Below are 20641 nucleotides of genomic sequence, written 5' to 3'. Positions count from 1 at the left end.
TTACCCCGCACATGGCAGGAGGGCACACTGACCAGGGGCTTTTCTCTGCACTGGAAGGTGGGCCAAGCATGTTCCCCTGCCCTGGTTGGGTATCACACGGGCTGGTGATGTTCCCCTGCTCCAGCATGTGGGCGGGCCTTGGGCATTCCCTTGTGCTGGCTGGCATACCTGTGGGCCACCTGTGTTCCCCTGCTCTGGTGGGTGGGGAGGCTGGGGGTGTTCTCCTGTGCTGGCTGGTGGGCAGGAGCATTCCCCTCTGCTGGGAGGGTGCTTGGCCTAGGACGGTTGGTGTGGGAGCCAAGTGCACCCCTGTGAGTGGGCTCTTGTGCATGCACTGCTCAAGGATCTTTCCCTGACCCTAGCCTTCCCACCCTGATCTTCAAAAACAATCAATAAATTTAAAAAAACAAAAACAAAAAACAGACACACACACACACAAACGCTGCTCCCAGCCTTCCAGAGCTAAATGCCACCTGGCAACCTCCTGGCTCTGCCAGTGGGTAGTGCCTGGATCTTCACCTCTAACTGCTCTCAGGGGAGATCCAGGGACATTGAAAAAACTTTGTGCTCTGCCGGCTGCTGCCTGGGAAGCCAAGCCAGCCAGAACTTGTGCCTCTCCCATGTCTCTTCTGTTAACTTCCCCAGACAGGTTGCTCGGAGGTGGCCTCCTCTGCTGACAGCAGCACCAAGGTTTAATTCCAGCCAGTATCCAGATGTTAACAAATGCTCTGTCCACATTTAGCTGAAACTATATACCAGTCTTGGGAGCAAGCAATGGCAGCCTCTCCTCACTCCTCTGCCATCTTCCTTCATTCTCAGTATTATTGTTACAGAACCCCTGGGCTGTTCCAATTGAAAACAAACCCATGGGCTCTTGAGTTAGGGGTCCGACTGCCTGCCACCAGAATTTCAACTCTTAATACTTCAGCTGAGTGAAAATAAAATTGTTTATTTAACAGTTACACATATCCTTGCCTCCCCCCTCCCAGACCTGGCCAGTTTTAGGAAGGTCAGAAACACAGTTTCCCTACTTCCCAAACACAGTTCAGCTTTACCAGTAGCTGCCAATCATTCAATCTGATTGGGGAGGTCCTTTCTGTGCTGTGGTGCCCTCCAGCTCTCAATGCAGGAACACCTGGATTCTCAGCCTCCTTGCAAATTGTCTTCTTTCTGTAAACCGCGTGAATCTCCTCTCATTCTTCAGAGCACCCCTGCGAACACCCACCAGCAAGGGAGACAGCCCCAGAGCGTGCCCCCCCTAAAGTGTTCGCAGCTGCCTATATATCCCTGACTGCGTCCTCTGATGCAGTGGGTGTTGCCAACAGTTCTGACCATTCACAGAACCCCATGTAGGCTCTGTGTGCTTTCCATACCATCACCTGGTTCAGGACTCCTCCCACCCACCTGAGGCCTTGGAAGCATCCAAGCAATTTTGCATAATGAAAGACTCTAGCCACCAGCCTCAGGCATGTGGAGACATTCTGAAAACTGCTTCCTTCTCCCCATCCCCCAGCCTCAAACTCTGGGGATTTTTGGACTCCCCTGTTTCTGTAACATTATTACCAAAAAATACTTTTTTAAAAGGTCTAGATTGTTTTCACCTCCACCTTGGGTATATTTAACATCATGATACTGCTGACAGTATGAGTGGTTGTGTCAGTAAGTCATCATAAGCACCTCCAAACAAACAGATACTTTAGCATAGTGATGCTCATTGATATAAAGCCCTGAAAGTTCATGCCAGGCTCCTTGGTCTCTAAAAAGTTATTCCAGACATTTTTAAGTTCCTGAATGGCCTCCACACTTTTTTCCATGAGCTTTTCAAATAGCAATTTCCAGCTTTCTTGGAGCAGTGTTAATTGGATCTTCATGTGCAAGTGATTATATAGCTGTACAGCATCAGCTTATCTCTTCATGACTTCAAATTTCATGCCAGTTGGTCACCTGACTATGTAACTGCCAGAGAACTGTAATCTCAACTCTTGTAGACAAAGGAATGCCAAGTCATCCAGACCACAGTTCAGGACTGCAATCATCACCTGTTCATGTCCAAATATCACCTCCAAGCTTAGAAGCATACTCAACTAATTTCTCTATTTGTTCACTATTTCATGAGCTTTCTTTTCCCTATATTTTAACTTTCTCTTGCATTTTTTCTTAAGTGACATTGTAATCTCTGAGACTTTCCCTATAGTCTCAGGATTGTTAAGATGAAACCATTAGGTCGCTGGTTGTATATGTCTGTATATATGTCTATACGTTCATTTCTTCTGGAAGTAGTTAGAATTGGTTTATACAAAGTCCTCTGCTTAACTGGCTTACATAAATTAAGAAATATAACTTAAAATAACTCAATTTCTTGTGCATTAGTTGGCAATATTTTTCATGAATAAAATGATGCTCTCTCTGCCATAAGTATTAATAACATATCTAAAGGATGAGTCAATGACATACATAAAACTGATATATACATATATGATTGAACTATTTTTATGTTTTTAATTAGAAGAATTGCAGGTGCTATGGAATAATGCTTTATTGTTAACAGTGTAAAAATATTACATAATTCTTTAAGAAGAAGGAGCTTGAAGTGGAACAGAGATCTGGTCAAGATGGTGGTGTAGGCAGACATGGCTCACGTCTTTGCACAACCACATCCAAATAACTAAAATATAGGACAACCATCATCCAGAATCATCAGAAATTGAGTTGAATGCAAGTCTGACAACTTTGGAATGAAAGAAGCTACATCCATTGACACAGGTAGGAAGGGCACAGACACAAAATGGGCTGGTCCCACACCCACTTGTGGAGGATAAAAATTGAGGAGCAATATCTTGGGAGCCAGGAGTCCCAGCCCATCACCAGGATCCTTAGTCCAGGGTTCCAGTGCCAGGATGATAAATCTCTACAACTTCTGGCTGAAAAAACCAGAGCTGATTGAGTTCATGGAAGAAACATCTGGAGCCCAAGCAGTTATCTTAAAGAACCCACATGCAGACTCAGCTGCTCTGATTCACTCCCTCTGGGCTCCAGGAACAGAGTGGCAGCTTGAGGGGCACCAGTGGTATACAGAGAGGAACTGAAGTTTCTGGAAAGAGTCGAGCAGAATTCATTGTTTCTTTTCTGGGCCCTCCACTCACATAGACATCAGGCTGGTGCCATGTCTGAACTCCATCACCCTAGCTAACTCTGTTTGACCCTCCTTGGAGATCCCCAGAGACTGCAGCCTACTCAGTTTACAGTCCCACCCAAGCTGCTTTTCCATATGAATGGCTGGTCTTGGCTCATGCTTCTGAATTTCCTAAATCCTATCAAACAACAACAGCTGGCCTCAGTGAGCCCCAGGCATGGCACTACCAGCAGCCAGCTTAGACTCACAGCTTGCCTTCACCTGGAATCTCTAAGCCCAGAAAAATTAGCAACCGTTTCAGACAGGGTGACCAGGAAAAACTCAGGTGGGGTCTGATCTTGGCCTGAAAGACCCAGGAAACCCCAGGGCCAGCATGCCTAGTAGACAGCTACAGAGACCATGTTGGAGCACCACCATCCCATGCCTGCACTGCTGATCCTGCACGAGGGTGAAGGTTTGTGATCAGTGGTCATAACCAGTCCTTGCAGCTGACTGGCCTGGGTATATCCTTCCCACTGATATGCCTAAAGCAACCAAGGCTCAACTACGAGAGGAGGATGTACTCAGCCTGCACAAAGTGTGCATCTTGAATACCCAGCTTGGGTGATAGGGGAGGTTGTGCCACTGGATCCTGTAGACACCTACTACACTAGGCCATACTGTTACAGAAAAAGGGGGTTCTTTCACATGGCAACTTAGTGTAAAACTCAACAACTAGTATTGAGGAAAACAGGTCTTTATTTACGATAGTCCAACCTGGGGAGGGCAGTAAGCAATTTAGCTCAGAGCCCTATTCTCCCACAGGACCTAGCACTTCCCTTGCTCCCCCAAAGTCCATAAGCCAAAAACATGCCCAGAATTTCCCCATACCTTATCTGTCAGCTGTCTCCTTCAGGATCTGGAGTACGATGTCATCAGCCTCCATATAACAGTCCAGGAAAACTTGTGCTGCATTGCACTGGATCGTGCATGGTTCTCTCTCTTCCCTCTCTCAAAGCCACATGGCTCTTCTCCTCCTTCTACCTCCTTGAAAAACTGTGTGGATCCCTCTACTCTCTGCCCCCAAATGGCTGCCATCTTATTTTTAAATCCCTGATCATGACCTGTGGTGTAGTGAGCATGATAACTGGTTCTGACTATTCACAGAACCTTGTGTAGGCCCTGTATGCTCTTTTCTCACCATTCTATGATCAAAACCCCTCCCATCTCCTTGGGGTCTTGGAACTACTAAAGCCATTTGCATAACTAAGACACTATCTACCAGCTATAGATATGCAAAGGCATCTTGACTGCTGCCCCCTTTCCTCCATCCCCCAACCACAGTCTCTGGGGATTTGGGGGTACTTGCTCTGTAACAATACTACCAAGACACAGAGTCAAAGCAGCTCTGTCTAATACACAGAAACAAACACAAGGAGGCTGCCTAATTGAGGAGGCAAAGAAATATGGCCCAAATGAAAAAACAGAACAACACCCCAGAAATAGAAGTAAATGAAACAGAGATAGCCAACCTATCAGATGCAGAATTCAAAACACTGGTGACCAAGATGCTCAGAGAAATAACTGCATATAGCCACAAAATAAAAGAAGAAATAAAGTGTATAAAAGGTAAATATAGAAAAATATACAGGAAATCACCGGTGATGGGAAGAAAACCAGGATTCAACTCAAGGATTTAAAACAAAAGGAAGAAATAAGCATCTACCCAGAACAGAAAGAAGAAACAAGAAATGAAAAAAAACGAGGAGAGAATTAGGAACTCTGGGACAACTTTAAATGTACCAACATCAGAATCATAGGGGTGGCAGAGGAAGAAGAAGAAGAGCAAGAAATAAAAACTTATTTGAAAAAATAATGAAAGAAAACTTCACAAATTTGGTGAAAGAAATAAACATATAAGTCCAGGAAGCACAGAGTCCAAAATAGATTAAACCCAAAGAGGACCACACTAAGACATCATAATTAAAATGCCAAATGTTAAAGATAAAGAAAGAATCTTAAAAGCATCAAGAGAAAGGCAGAGTTACTTTCAAAGGAGTTCCTATAAGGCCATCAGCTAATTTCTCAAAAAGAAACTTTGCAGGCAAGAAGGGACCGGCAAGAAGTATTTAAAGGTATGAAAAATAAGGACCTACAGCCAAGATTACTCTATCCAGAAAAGCTATCATTTAGAATGGAAGGGCAGATAAAGTACTTCCCAGATAAGGTAAAGCTAAAGTTCAAATCTCCAAGCCATTATTATATGAAATGTTAAAAAGACTTAAGAAAAAAGAAAATCATTAAAATGACAATAAACTCACAACTATCAACAATTGAATTTAAAAAATAAAAGAAAAAAAGAAACTAAACAAACAACCAGAACAGGAACAGAATCATAGATATGGGGATCATTTGAGGGTTATCAGCTAGGAGGTGCAAGGGGGAGAAATAGGAAAATGGTGCAGGAATCAAGAAGCATAATTGGTCAGAAGAAAAATAGGTAAGGGGATGTTTGAATAGTAACATAAATGGAGAAGCCAAAGAACTTACATGCATGAGCCATGAACATGAACTAAAGGGGTGGGGGTAAATTGCTAGGGGTGAGGTGGGTACTAGGCAAGGGGGGGAAAGGGAAAATAATTGGGACAACTAAAATAGCATAATAAATAAAGTGTACTTTAGAAAAAGAAGAAGGAGCTTTATGAAGCAAGTGTGCAAATGTGGTTTAAGAAAAATAAATATGAATAATCAATACATTACTTGCCTTTCTCCACACCACTTGATGGAAAATACCATTATATATTGAAAATATTGGTAATTCAAAAATTACTTCTTAACAATCAATTTACATATCATCTAGTGAGTGGATCAAAGAATAAATAAGAACATCAAAATGATGAAATGTCTTCAAGTCTACTGCAGTCCATGGCCTCCTTGTGTGGTGAGTTCTGTGTGACATCCTGCACAGGGTCTGTGAGCTGGGCCTATGGGCAGCTGGGCTGGCTGAAGAGAGCCCACTAGATGTGGTGCAAATGGGAAGAAAATCTGTCTGGAAAAGAAACTGCTGGCCTGGCACTTGGGGTTGGATTGATAATCGAGAAGAAGCAAGGGCAGGGGAAAGGGCAGGTCCAAAGGCTAAAAGTGTAAAGGTGAGAGCCCTGGGTGTCTACTGACTACCTGCCTCATAGGAGAAACCCCAGGGAGGTTGAATCCATGCTGTGAACAGTTTGAGGGGCCCAAACCCTCACCTGAAGGAGGGACATGGAAAGGAATCAGAGTAGGAATGAGAGCCTAGAAGATAAAGCAGCTGAAGAATATGTCCAAGAGAAACCTCCCCAATCTTTCCTGATAGTCATAAGTCCTCTAAAGTGTAATGAAGTGGGGTGAACTTGATAGAGAGTGGGTGCTCTTGGGGTCACTTTCTCATGGAAGATGATCAGGGCAATCCTCCATGATTATGTGACAATTTAGCAAGACCTAGAAGAGAGAGAAAGGGGTTATGGCAGTGTCTGGAGAAAGATTAGTTTCGGGAGAGGGAATGGCTAATGCAATGGCCCTGGTGCAGACAGATGTTTGCTGTGTTCAATGGTCAAACAGCCACTGTGACCAGAATATATGGATGAGAAGAATGACAAGAAAAGTGTAGACAGAAACCAGAAATTTTAGTGCAGTGCTATCACAGGGTGATCTGTAAGGAGCAAAATAATCTGGTGTAGAAAGTATACCAATCACATCACTAAGGGAGATGCTCTCTCTTTTTTTTAATATGCTTTATTGATTATGCTGTTACAGTTGTCCCAATTTCTTTTCCCTTTGATCCCCTCCACCCAGTGACATCCTTCCCTCCAGTTGTCCCCCACCTTAGTCTATGCCCATTGGTTGTGCATATAGTTCCTCTCAACATCTTCCTATCTACTCCACTCCCTCCTACTATGCTTCTTAATTCCTGTACCATCTTCCTCCCTTTCTTCCCTTCCCCCTCCCTGCTGACCTCCCCACATAATGTTCCCCATACTTATAATTCTTTTCACACTCTCATTGCCTACTTAGTTTGCCTTTGTTTCAGTTCCTTAACTTCTGTTGTTGGTTGTTGTGATACAGCTTTCATTTTAATGTTCATAGTTTTGATCCTTTCTCTTAAATAAGTCCCTTTAACATCTCATATAACAATGGTTTGTATCTGACGAACTCGTTCAGTTTTACTTTGTCCTGGAAGCACTTTCTCTGCCCTTTTATTCTGAATTACAGCTTTGCTAGGTAGAGTAATTGTGGTCGTAGGTTTTTGTTTTTTATTACTTTGAATATTTCTTGCCAGTCCCTTCTTGTCTGCAGAGTTTCTTTTGAGAAATCAGCTGACAGTCTTATTGGGACACCTTTGTATGTAATTCTCTTCTTCTCTCTTGCTGCTTTTAAGATTCTCTCTTTATCCTTAATTTTTGACATTTTGATTATAATGTGTCTTGGTGTGGTTCTCTCTGGGTCCAGTTGTTTTGGAACTCTCTGTGCTTCCTGGACCTGTAAGTCTATTTTCTTTCCCAAGTTAGGGAAGTTCTGCTTCATTATTTTTTCACAAAATTTTTCTATTTCTAGTTCTTCTTCTTCACCTTCAGGCAACCCTATGATTCGGATGTTGGCATGCTAATAGCTGTCTGATAAGTTTCTGAGCCTCTTCTCATTTTCCTCACTTCTTGTTTCCTCTTTCTGCACTGGTTGACTGTTTGTTCCTTCCCTATGTTCCGATTTGTTGATTTGATCCCTGGTTTTCTTGCCCTCACCACTAGTTTCGTATGTGTTTTTGTTCATTTCAGCAGCACTAGCCTTCATTCCTTCCCTGTCTTGCTTAAGATCTGCTGTGAGGTCTGTAAGCGCTTTTATAAGCAAAGCCCTGAACTGTGCCTCAGAAAGTTTTTCTATCTGCTGCTTCGTTAGATTAGAAATTTGCTGTCTGGTCAGCTGTGTCACTGGGATCTCTATCATGATCTGTGTCATCCTGAACAGTTTGTGTTTACCTTTGCTTCCTGGGCAAGGTTGTCACACCTCTTACGCTATAGGTGGGGGAGCCTTGTGCACTCGTCACAACTGGGTGTTTTCTGCGGGAGTGGGGATCCAAGATGGATTCCTGCCATTCAGTCTCCGCTGAGAGACCGAGAGCCTCCTCCTCCGTACCCACCCCCATCTGGCCTCACAGTCCAAGGCAATGGGGGTCTGCCTTCCTCAGCTTTGGAATCGCAAGCTGACGGGTCTGGTCTGCTTCTCGCCTCCCCTTAAATACGTGTGTCTGTGCTTACTGCTGTCCTGTTGCCGTCACTGCTGCGGCCGCAGACAGCACAGCTTGACCTCTCCTCCCTGGCTTCGCCCCTCCTACCTGTCCAATGAGCACCACTTGTTTATAACTTCCTACGTTGGACTTCCATTTATTTGCTGGTCTTGCGGTAGTTGTATTCCTTCTTAGTTGTGGAGGGAGACAGGGTGTGTCAGTCTAGGCCTCCATCCTAGCCAGAAGTCTCCTGTGTTTGTTTGCTTCTGTGTCCCAGGGAGATCTGTTGCTCCTACTATGTTGTGAGGGGCAGAGCCTTAGGTATTCATCGGTAACAGGTGACCTGTTTCACCATGCTGTGGCACTGTAGGTAGGGGAGGGGTTTGAGAAGGAACAATGCCACTTGCCCAGCACTCACCACTTCTCCAGGCACCTCTCCCACCTCCACACCAGACTGGTGCCCCTCTAGCTGCTGCCCTGGCCATGGTTCCCAGAGTGGGTGGGTCTGAGGACATTCTAGGTCCATGCAGGCCCTTTAAACAAGCGGACTCTGCTGAGACACTGGCAGTTTCTGTCTCTGTCTCAACCCCCACTGGTTTGCACAGTCAAAAGCAATGAAGCTTGATTTTCCCCAGAGCTGGGACAGTGAGCTGCTCTGATGAGGAGATAGGAACGCTCCCCAGGTGTCCCTCCTGACTTTTTAAAACATGTAACTGCACTTTCCACCGGCCTGCTGCTGTTGCCACTGCTGCCACCACCACACCGTGTCCTCTCTGCCTGGGTTCCGCCCCTCCTACCTGTCTGGATGAGTATTTCTTCTCTATATCCTTGTTTGCTGGACTTCCATGCACTTTGATTTTCTGGAACTTCTGGTTGTTTCTAGTTTTGAGGTAGTTGTATTCCTTTTTAGTTGTGGAGGGAGACGCAGCATGTCTGTCTACGCCTCCATCTTGGGTGGAAGTCAGGAGATGTTCTTTATTGCAAGAGATTTTCACCACAACACTGAGTTGCTTGACCTTCTGTGGAAACTTGCTGTCTGGTGCAGACCAGCACTTTGAACAGCACCCATGTGAAACTTTGTGATCTCTGGTGAAGGCTTTGATTTTGGTGTGTTTAAAATGTGACAGACAGGCTTTAAGGAGAAAAAATATTACCTGACTAGGTTTTTCCAAAATTCATTTCTGAAAATTTGCTGATCTTTCTCTGAGTGTTTGGATTCTAACTATAACCTTTAAATCAACTGCAGTTGTGCTGATAGATTACAGATTAATGTGAGATCAAGATGGACATCAAGAAAAATGCCAATATATCTAGCCTGAGCATCTGGAAAGATAGAGTTGACCTTGACCAGTAAGGGGAAGACTGTGAAAAACTCAGGTTGAAAGGTGAAGAGAATAAAATTCTTTGTTGTGCACATGTTACATTAGAGGTGCCCCAATGAGGTCTAGAATAGATACCCCCAATTGCCTTAACTCCTTTTCTCCCAAACCCCTGGGAAATACACAAAAACTGAGAAGTTGAACACAGCAATTTGCAGAACCTCTGACAAAACTTAATGTGTGAGTCCTAAAGACGGAAGTGGTTTTATGAGATGTGTGTTGCGCCTCTCCCAGCACTCAGGGCTGTGGAGCTGCCGGGCCCATGTGTTGCTACAGAGGCTGCAGAGGGGCTGTGGCTTGGCTCCAGTGCACTGTGTCCATTTTCCAGTTTTGTTTTGTTTTGTCATTATGGCAGTAGCAACAGCTTCGTTAGCGAGCTGATTCTGCACTCCTGTCCTTGCTGATCTTCTGGTAGCTGGAACTTGAGCCTGCTCCCAAGTGCATAAAAATTAGTTTAAATAAGAAATATTTTTCTAAAACAGAAGGCAGACCATTGTTTGGATGGATCATATACCGAGATTATAACTTTCATGTCTATGCTCCTCATATCAAAAACAAACAAAAACAGAGAAAACATGTCAGTGCCCAAAATATGTCATTCAGACCAAAAGCTGAGCAGTGCGGTTTTTCTTGAAGAAATCTCAATCAGTGTGTAAGAACCAGTTATGACATTTTTTTTTTTTATGTGAACACCTACAACCTTAAGTAGACTTTGGCTTCCATTTAATTTGAACATTAAATTACTATTTTGTATTTGATGTTCACACAATCAGAAAGCCAGTTCCCAGCTCCTCCCTGTTAAATGTTCTTTCATGTGTTTGTGACAACACGGACTTGGCTGTGACAAGGCCTGTATCTCGGTGTGTGCTGTTCAAGGTGGTCACAGAAAGGTTCTGGCTTCTCTGGGCCTCACTGAAAATATCTTCCCCAAACTCTGAAATCTCCCTGGAAAGAGCAAAGTCTTCTCTGTGTTATATTCTATGAGGCTACATAAAAATTTTCACTCTAATGCATTATGTAATACAAGGTTTTCCTTCTTGAAAGATGAGGATCCACCTGTATTTTTTCCCATCACCAACACTCACACACACACACTCACACACACACTCACACACTAACAAACAAGCTTCCCATCCCCAGTATGTTTCCTAAGTACAATATTTACTGTAGACTTTATGGTGTTGAATGCTATTCACATTTGAGCCAACTACAGAGATTTCCTTTAGTTTAGATCTCTGATTTACATCAGAGATGAAGAACCTTCCTTCTGTGAGCTGCAGAGGTGAGGGTGAAGTCGTTCTGATCATTAGACACCTGTAATGACACAAATAGAGTAGATAAAGTCTCACACTCCTCCAATCCCTTCACAGCCCCTCCTAGTTAGTGTGCATTGTTTCTGCTATCCGGTGGTCACATTACAAACTAACCCTCATAATTGGGTCAAACTATTTTTTCCAAACCAGGGTCACTCTTAGGAGCCAAAACAGAAAAAGTCACTGTCAAGTGAATGCAGGCCTCTTTATTGTAAAAAACATTAAGAGTTCTAGGATGGTGAAGGCAGACTATTAAACTTACCACCGGCTTTTCTTAGTGACTGCACAGATTGAGCCCATGAAACCAACCCTCCCCAGCAGGACCAACGAATGTATTCATCCTCCAAGACAATTTCACACCAAACTCAGGTCATAAAAGCCCTACATACTTACTACTAACGTCATCCTTAATGGTTTGAACTACAGGTTTTCTCACTAAAAATGACCAAAATGGCAAGATTTCTAAATGCCTTACTAAGCACAAACGTGCTCTATGGGTAGAAGTGAACACCTGCTAATGTTGACGCTCTAAGACAATGACATCAGTGATGACAGTGACACCAGAATAAAGATCAGCTCTATTGATTGGGACTTTAAGTAAAGCACGAGCTGTGAGGACATCCACATCTGTGACCACTCAGGGATTTGTCACATCTGTGAGCCTTTTATGGCTCGGATAGTCTGGGCCACGCTCAATCTACCCTCAAGAGTAAAGAACAAGATGCTGTGTTTGTACCTCCATATAATCAATGCTAGAAGAATAAAAGGTGCTTTGTGAAAATTCTGTGGGACCCCAAGAGTAAATTACATGCAGAATTCTAGGCTTTGGGGCAAGGCCATACCTTCTACAGCAATAGTTTCAGATCGGCTTCTAGTCCTCAGCAGAGACAGAGGGTCTGAGCTTGGGCTGCAATGTGACGAGGTAGCCAGACTCCTCATCATGATCAGGGCTCTATCATACCCACCAACGTGAGGTCAGGTGGAGAAAGAAGCATCCATCAAAGATGGAAGTGATACATGCTGCATTAGACAAGTACAGGTGGTACAGACCATGACATCTACTGCTTCAGCACTGTGACCTGTCACATAGCTGTCACCATGGAATCACAAAAAGTTCACTGTGACTGGTCAACAAAGAAAGGAAAGTCTCCAGTTCAAGTTCAACATGGCCCTCAATTACCCATCCCAACCACTTACACCATCAGCCACATCTTTTCCCTTTCCCCAATCATGTAGTCAGCCTTACTCACTGACAGCCAGGTCCCCTGGCACGTGGCTAACATGTTGACTCAGCTGAGGCAGGTCTCATGTTATGGGGGTGAGTTGTAGCTGTTCACAGCCCTTCCAGGGCACGAAGAAGCTGCAGCCCTCAGACCACACTTTGAGAGCCTGCTGCATGTGCTTCCACTGGGTCAGAATAAAGGCCCCACACCTCTGGCCTTCAATCTGGTCCTCAACCTCAAGCTTGCCATGCATCCCCCACCTTTCCCAGGCTCCATCACAACCCCTTTGCTACTCTGACAAACCCACCTTCCAACTGCCTTCCTGATTAAATCTTCTGTATTCACGGTGACCCCAGTCTTACAAACCTTCATCACTCTTCAGACTTCTAGTCTCCAATGGGATGCTCATCTCCTTTCCCTTGATTCTTATCCCATGTCTCCTGTTTCATAATTTTGTCACCCAGAACATTTTGTTTTCCCTCTTGTACCAGTCTTAGAACACTAATCTGAGACTTCAAGAAATTATTCTTTCCACCAACCCTGTGTCTCTTCCTCATGCCCATCCAAATCTGGGAGAATGACACCCCTCTCTTAACTGCACCAGCTGCAGTGGCTCCTCCCTCAACCTTTAGGTGAGCCCCTGACTCATATAACTCAAGCTCACCCTGAGCTTCCTTAACAGCACCCTTTTGCATGGGTTTCATAGGTCATCTTTAATTCACACAGTGCCTGATACCCCAAACCTACAAGATTTGTAATTTCTCATCCTGACTCTGATCAGACCCTATCTCTTTTGGACCCTCCTGTATGCACACCTTTGCTGACACAAAATACAGTTTGACCTATTATTCAAGGGTTTCAGCCAAATACCTCAGAAGAAATAAGGAGCATGAGAAAACAGATTCAGAAAAATGATTTATTTTTCATTTTCAAGCTCTAACTGTAGGCTCTCTAAGGATAGACACATGGGTTTAGTAAACACAACAGAGAAATAAAAAACCAAAGACATTGATATCAGACCTGAGTTTCAGGTCACAGGAGGCACAAAACAGGGTCTCCCAGTGCAGGCCTATGGGGGCTGATGTGACAGGGACCTGCATGTTTACTAGTTTCTGGGTTTCATGACAGAATAGTTGTCAAATCCCTGTAAACCTGCTCCATGAAGGTGACTGAGGTGCAGTAGCAGGAGAGCACTGTTGACGGTGTGGCCACTGCAGAGGGGCAGCGTCACAGCTGCACTTGCTACCAGACTCAGGACCAAGGCCACCTCCAGGCAACCTGGTCCCCAGGAAAGTGTGGTCAGTCAGGTCATCTCTTGCTCTGGACACCAATTTAGAAGGGAGGCAGGACAACTGAAAACATTACCTGGAAAATTTCAGCCATATTTTTAAAAATTGGAAGATTTAACAATATGGTTAGGATGGCACTGTGAGCAAATTTACAGGGCCAGCTAACTATAAGCAGGTGATGGCAGAGTGAGGCATGCATTATACACATTTAAAGAGGCCAGAAAGACTTTATAAATGATAACACATTGAAGTCAACCACATCTCAACACCCCTGAATCCTAAGGTTCTGGATATTTTAAGAACAGGAGAAAGAATCCAAGACATCTGTGTCTGCTAATTGGCTTTATAGAAAAGTAAAACTTTTCATAAATCTTCACAGGAAGCCTTTTCACCTCATAGCTTAAAGGTCCTCGCCCAAGTTCAGCTTCTACCCTCCCACAGAGAATGAGACACAGAGACACCAGGAGGGTTACATTTTAAGAGATGGGCTCAGGCCCTGTTACAGATACTCTCTGGCAAGAGGAGTTTAAGGAGACTCGTTTGTATTTCAAATGGGCAAAAAAATGTACATGCAGTTACCAACTGCAATCACATTTCTGAACAAAATGCTCTAAAAATATGAAGGCCAGAGGCCTGCAATCAGGAAGAAGTTTTCTAAAGGTTAGTGAGTCTGGGGGAACATTAAGTCCTCTGAGTCATAGCAAAAATGCTTTCTGCACAGTGGAGGGAAACCCAACTGAATTTCTTTCAACCAAGGCCCAGGTTGCATCTCACCGGTTCCTGCCATTTATAAAGAGGTGCAAAATGACTGAGACTCCCTGAACAGAGCCAGGATCTGATCTCCCAGAAGGCTGTGCTTCTGGAGTTTTCCATTCAAACATACATTTTTCTCTACAGTCACCTTCCTTTTCATTAAATGTAACCCTTCAGAGAGAGGTGTGTTCTTGATTCTACAACATGGCTCGTGTCACCCAATTCAGCCTGATAAGGTGCAGAGCAGCTGACCTTCACCACATAGTTTGCACGGGTGAAGGTTTTTCTATAAAACATAAAATGGCTGTTTTAACAGTCACTCAAGGTTAGGAGGCCTCACCGTCACACTTCACCTGCAGTCTCTCCAGCTTTGGGTGATGTCCTCTTCTGCAAGTGATTCCAAAACACCCATCAAGGTCCAGCTGAACTTCATAAACACTGGGGTCATTTCTAATTTGATGGGCATAATTCTAAACTAGGACATTTGAGCTAAAGCTTTCATTGTATTGCCAAACTTTCCAATTATATCTTATCAACAAATATAACAGAAATGTACTGAACTTATGCAAATAATTTAATTGACATATAAATAAGAATGCTCAATAAACTTTAGATATACTTTGAAGACATAAAAGAGGAAGGCAAAGATGAGTGTTGCCACCCTATTTGGGTGTCTTTTTGTGTGCAACAATATCCAGGTGCCCTCCACATGTTTTCCTCCAGAAGGAACGGAGCTCAGATTTTTGAGCTCATCAACAATTTCCATTGGTCATCACACTAGTACTGCTCATCCCCTGAGGGGCACAATGTCATCTCCACTGTGGACATGGTACAAATGAGGCCAACCTGAGGGGGGTTGGTCTGAAATGTGACCTTAAGTCAACAATAATGACAATGTCAGCTCATATTTTTGAGTGTTTGTTGACTCAACACAAATCTTTTAAGAACTATTCACTTCCAGAACAAATCTATTATAATAATGCAAAAAAACCCACTTTATTTAGAGGTTAACAACATAGAGCAGGAAAAAAGGGTCAGTCAAACTTCAACCTCAACTCAAGGGGCCAACTATAAGCGGTTATTATGGGGTTGGAGGCTTCACACTGGTATACCCCAGCATCTTCCCTCATGATGGGATCTATGGTGAGGCTCCTGTTGTCAGTGGACAACTTCATTCTGTCTGTGACCTGCAGATTCGTGTCATTGAAGAACCACTTGATGGAAACTGCATTTGTGTGGCAGGTCAAGACCAAAGCATCTTCATTCTCTGTGACTGTGGTGGTGTTGCTTATGAGGGTAGGTATTCTCAAAGGCTCTGTGGAGAAACAGAGGATGGGACAGACTGAGAATGGGCTTGAGACATGGAACCATGCTGCTTCCTCAGAGATGACAGCCACTCACAGTCCACAGTGAGCTTGTAAATGTCACCAGAGGCCAGTCCTGACATTTGGAGAAGCACAATTGTCTAAGGCCAGGTGACAATATGTAAGGAGAGACCTGTATCTCTTTTCTGACCCCATATTACCCCAGAGTTATTCTGTACATGTTCTCTCAGACATCTCTGTGGTAGCAGCACACAAAGCCCCTTCACAGCCCATGTGTCCCATAGTCTCATCATCAGGTAGAATTTTTCTCTCAGGAGCTTTTTGTTTTTAACTATTTTATTGATTATGTTGTTACAGTTGTCCCAATTCTTTTTTTTTTTCCCCTTTGCTCCCCTCCACCCAGTCTCCACCTTCCCTCCAGAATTTCCACCCTGCTTAGTTCATGTCCATGGGCCATGAATAAAAGTTCTTCGGCTTCACCCTTTCCTATATTATTCTTAACATTCCCCTATCTATTTTGACCAATTATGCTTCTTTATCCCTGTACCACATCCCCATTTCTCCTTCTTCCCCATTCCAGCTGATAACCCTCCAAATGATCCCCATACCTATGATTTTGTTCCTATTCTGCTTTGATTAGTTAGATTTTTGTAGTTTTCAATGTGATGAAAAGCAAGGACCTACAACCAAGATTACTCTATCCAGCAAAGCTACCATTTAGAATGGAAGGACAGATAAAGTGCATCCCAGACAAGGTAAAGCTAAAGGAGTTCATCATCACCAAACCATTATTACATGAAATGTTAGAAGGACTTATTTAATAAAGAGAAGATCAAAACTATAAACATTAAAATGACAACAAACTCACAACTATCAACAACTGAATCTGAAAAATAAAAACAAAATCTAACTAATCATGAGCTTTTATTGATCTTTCCCTAGAACTTTTTTTGACCTCACAAAACATCATGTCCCATTCCTTGTGTAAACTTTATGTATGTAGGGGAAGGCAGGCTACCACCTTTGTCCACCCAACACCCAGTAGTCAGAGAACAATCACTCACCATATATTTTAAGTTGTCTGAACCTTATTTCTTTTCCTGAATCTGGACAGTAGTTTACTACTGTGTACATTCCTGTGTCATTCATGGTGACATTCTTTAACACCAAGGACCCATTGGAGATCATTGTCACTCGTCCATCTTCAGGACATTCTATGTGACTAACTGAGTCTACTTTAACAACTGCAATCATATCATTTTTTTTCAGACTTGTCCCCTTGTACCAAATGAGGATTCCAGCGTTCAGAGTGTCATTGCCAATAGGTATAATCACATCATCTCCTTCAGTAGCATGGATCAAATGAAAATCGATATTGGCTGTGATGGGTAGGCACCAGAAGTTAAAGAGTGAGACTAGGGAATAAAAAAAAAAATTGGTCAATATTTGTATCTGTGAATTGGGATGGAAGATGAGGCCCTGAATTCTGAGCAAGTCACTTCACCTCTCAACCTTTGTCTGAGTGTGAATCTGTGTCTCCCATGGTCAAAGTCAACAGCATGGCCACCATTATTTCAGCACTTCTGAAGCTGTTACATTTTCTGTTGCCAATACTTCTCTACAGGTGTTTGTTTTGCTTACCTTCTCACTGTGCTCCAACTCATGCTGACACTCTGGGCAATTTTTGAAAGATAACTCTGTTGACCGCCATCTCTGAGATTTCTTGCTCTTTGCTTACTGACCTGCCCCTGCTCTGTTTCTTCATGGTACGTGTGGGTACCTGACATCAGAGCTAGAGCTTTCCTTGTCTCTCTCTCCTGCATAGAACATGGGGCCAATGAAAAGGGGGCCTTGTCTGATCTTGTATCTCCTTCACTGCAACAGGCTTCAGATACATGGGGTTGAATAAACAAGTGACCTCAGAATCCTATACCTTGTGGGCTGTATTTTCCCATTTTGGAGGTTTTGGTAAACACAATCGTAGCACCCCTGGTTAAGTATTTTTCTCATGTTTTCTGTTAGAAATCATTATTATTCCTATGAGTTTTCATAAATCAATACTCAGTGATGAAAAACAGGAAATGAACAGCAACAGATGTTTTCTTGCTTCTCTCCACTTCCAGGTTATGAGAGCCTCCCCGTGCTGAGTCCCCTTCCCCATCCTCCTCTGCTCCTCTGTCCTCTACCCTCAGGTCCAAACAGAAGCCTTCCCTCTTTTCTCAGAGCCCTGCTCTCTTGGGGAGATCATAGCCAGCCTCTGTGTTAGATCCTTTGTTACCCCAAGGGACTGTCTCCTACTTACCGGTGAGCAGGAGCCCTGGCCAGTGGGCAAGTCCTCTGCAGTTAGAGACTGAAAGGGATCCCATGGTGTCTGCCACCTGCTCTGTGACTCCCTCTTTGAGAAAAGCTTGAGGTTCAGTAAGGCTCCCAGGCACCTCTGTCCTGATGGTGCAATCTGCTGTGAGTTCTACCTGTGCGCTGGGCTTTATTCTGGGGCAAGGTGACTGTTCTTGTCATGTGGGCTGGAGGCAGGGTCTGTGCCCAGGACCCTCCCACTCCCTGCCCTCATTTGTGCCACCAATATGCCTTCTTACCAGTTTATTGTCCTTCAATATTTTGTTGTCGTAAGAAATGCTGAGGTTTCTGAACACCACACACACACACACACACACACACACACACAAACCCACACACATGTTCACATACACATACTAACCCACACTCACACACTGTACAGTATTCCCTCCCTTATATTGGGTATTACGTTCTAGACCCGCCCCCCTCCACACCCCCGTGGTAGGTGAAAATCCACGAAGTAGGAACCTTACATTTATTTTAGTATTTATATATATTTTAAGGCTTTATAAATCCTTCCTTCACACTTATAAACTATTCCCAGTCCCGTATTAAACTTTCCTACTCCCTTATTGACCTTTTTCACACTTCTAGAAACACTACTTATGTTCTTCAACATATTCTACTCTTTTTAAAAAATAATATTTTATTTATTTATTTGTTTGCTTATTTATTTTTGGAGAGAGGAGAAGGAGAAAGAGAGGGAGAGAAACATCACTGTGTGGTTGCCTATCACTTGCGCCCCCAACTGGGGACCTGATGTGCAACGTAGTCATGTGCCCTGACTGGGAATCGAACCAGTGACACTTGGCTCGCAGGCTGACACTCAATCCACTGAGCCACAGCAGCCAGGAACATATTCTACACTCTTAAAGCTACATAACTTTAACAACATATGTATATGGTACTGCAAAATCCCGCAATATAGCGAAATATCCATGATAAACAATTAAATATAATATTTTTTAAAACCCCACAATACAGTGAGGCCATGATAAGTGAACTGCGATATAGAGAGGGACTACTGTATATGAGAAGCATAAATCTCTGATGTCCAGGCTCCAGGCATTCCCCACAGCTCCCTGTCAGGTGCACAGCAGCCTTCCCCACAGCCTCTATCCTTCACATTAGACTTTACCCTTCAGAGCAGGAGTTCTTGAGCTCCCTCAGAAGAGCCTGTCACAAAGATGTTGTCCCTGGTGTGCATTAGATCACTTGTGAAACTTTGAAACATTGTGACGCCCAAGTATCACCCAAAAAGTGCACCTTCAACAGCTGTCAAGCTAATGGGATGCCCATTCCACATGAGATCCCTTCATGTGAAAGTAGAAACACTTCTGCTATTCTCCTGTGCACAGGGGAAGTATTCAAATCCTGTTAAAGTTCTGTTCAGATTCATCAGGGGTGCAGCGGGTCAGAGACTCTGCATCTAACAAGAACTCAAGAGAAATTGATCTTACTGGCCCGTGGGTACACTTGCAATAACAAGGCTGATGGGGGAACATGTATGCCTGAGAGGGTGACCCACTCACGCCAGCACTGGCTTTTGCTGCGTCTTGGTCTTGGGTTTCAGTTCAACACAAAAGCCCCCAGTATCCTCAAGAGTGGGGATTATCTGACACAGAATCATAGCTGGGCACTGGGTCTTCCCCATGTCCTTAAATGCTCTGAGAAAGTTTTCTTTCCTCCCAGCATGAAGGTCACAGAGATGACTCTGGGGTGAGAAGGGGTCAAGCTGAGTGATAATTGCATAGAGACCGTTCTTTTATTTTAAGTTGTCACCACACTACTTTTGCTTCAGAGGAAGTCTCCAGATTTTATTAAATAAAGAGGCTCAAAACTAGAAGTCTTAGTAGGTCCTACAGTTTTGAGTGTGAAGGGAAAGGTGTCCTGCGTGTCTCAGGAAGAAAGGACTGTGGTGAAAGTCAAGGGCCTGTGGGCTTCCTGATCCTTGAGAGACAGTTTCAGGGAGAGCATCTGTATCCATGTCTGTTTCTCAGGCCGGTCCTTATGCTCGCTGACTGTTGGGACAGCCTCTAGTTTCTGCCTGTGTGGCTTATGTGTGGTCACCAAGACCTGTCCATGGTTGTACCAGGCATGGGGTTGAGAGCAACACAGAGACCCCTGAGAGAGGAGGTGCCCCTAGAGGAGCACACCCAGAGATATGAAGCAGAGAAGTTATCACAATGAAAATAAACATGTCTCTTACTTAAAGTTTTTTTTTTTAATGTTTATTTATTTTTGGAGAGAAAGGAATGGAGGGAGAAAGAGAAGGAGAGAATCATCAGTGTGTGGTTGCCTCTCCTGTGCCCCCAAACCAGTACCAGGCCCAACCTAGGCACGTGCCCTGATGGGGAATCAAACCAGCAGTCCCCTGGCTCCCAGGCTCAATCCACTGAGCCACACCAGCCAGGGCTATTAGTTTTTTCATGCTCTTGTAATCTCTGTATTCTTCACCTCTCCACCTCCTCTTTTAGGGTAAAGGAAACTCTCATAGGCTTTTTTAATTTGCAGTTTTTTTATCACAAAGTATGTAATTTTAGGCCCAGGTTGATTTCATGACTCAACATGATTATTTTGACAAGTTCTTTCTTTTTATTCTCTAATCATATCTCATCCCAGAGATGCATTAATC

The 20641-nt window shown here is 43.8% G+C and overlaps 1 pseudogene; it reads right to left on the bottom strand.

The window, feature by feature from the left end:
• Positions 1–1515: 1515 nt before the first annotated feature.
• LOC149995101 (ER membrane protein complex subunit 2 pseudogene) lies at positions 1516–19660 on the bottom strand (annotated as a pseudogene).
• Between the last annotated feature and the right edge of the window lie 981 nt (positions 19661–20641).

Source organism: Furipterus horrens, unplaced genomic scaffold (assembly GCF_987537825.1).
Source record: "Furipterus horrens unplaced genomic scaffold, mFurHor1.1.pri manual_scaffold_13, whole genome shotgun sequence".
NCBI lineage: Eukaryota > Metazoa > Chordata > Mammalia > Chiroptera > Furipteridae > Furipterus > Furipterus horrens.
Note: the sequence above shows the minus strand (reverse complement) of the source record. Positions and strands in the feature narration are given on the sequence as shown.